This window comes from Bacillus rossius, unplaced genomic scaffold, assembly GCF_032445375.1.
Source record: "Bacillus rossius redtenbacheri isolate Brsri unplaced genomic scaffold, Brsri_v3 Brsri_v3_scf685, whole genome shotgun sequence".
Taxonomy (NCBI): Eukaryota; Metazoa; Arthropoda; class Insecta; order Phasmatodea; family Bacillidae; genus Bacillus; species Bacillus rossius.
Genome location: NW_026962904.1, coordinates 16,782 through 17,500, shown reverse-complemented (window position 1 = coordinate 17,500; position 719 = coordinate 16,782). Strand labels below are relative to the sequence as shown.

At 48.3% G+C, this 719-nt stretch overlaps 1 non-coding gene across 1 annotated transcript in view; it reads right to left on the bottom strand.

Moving 5' to 3' along the window:
• Window positions 1–58, bottom strand: part of LOC134545367 (small subunit ribosomal RNA) — a 1,989-nt gene extending 1,931 nt beyond the window's left edge. Inside the window, exon 1 of the ribosomal RNA XR_010078485.1 lies at window positions 1–58. This exon is cut by the window's left edge and continues 1,931 nt beyond it. This is a non-coding gene — a ribosomal RNA (small subunit ribosomal RNA).
• Window positions 59–719: the final 661 nt, after the last annotated feature.

The following is a 719-nucleotide window of genomic DNA, read 5'->3' as shown; positions in this document are numbered from 1 at the left end:
ACATGCATGGCTTAATCTTTGAGACAAGCATATGACTACTGGCAGGATCAACCAGGGAGCTGCTAGCAGCTTTTTTTTTCGTTCGGAGGAACCTCCCGGGTCCGCAGAGCACCGGGTCCGAATCTTATGATGTACATTTTTTTTTCCTTCTGTATCAACAAGTACGGGGGCGACTTCCCAATATCGACACCCGCTTTGCAATTGCAAAGTCTTTCCTTCCATCTCTAATTAATTTTCCTAGGGAGTAGGCGAGGCCAAACTTCCAAGGCTTTCACTGGCGAATATATCGCGCTCTTAGAAACTCGCATGGTACTTGGCGAGTGGATTTCAAATTATATGATCGGTGCCCACATTCGGGCGCGGCCCACTGCGGGAGCAGACCGTTGGCCCGTGGGCTCGCTGTGAACTAATTTGCCCACTGGTCCGAAAAGTATTCATTTCTAAACACCTTTGGCCAGGGCTGAAGACCGCGACTAACCCCTTTGAAACTTGTCTCTCAGGGAGCTGCGATCCATCAAACATTTCATTGTTAACAGAGGGGAACCATTACTTGGTTAAGACGATAGGACACGCGTTCCCCACCATTTCGCATCCAATCGAATTGCCGCACAAGAGCTCGTTACCTGAGAAAGGTATAGCATTGGCTCGCAGCTAGTGTATTGCAGTTCAGACAGATAGGCCACTTTAGATAGTTCTTAGTGTTCACAGTTATCACCAAG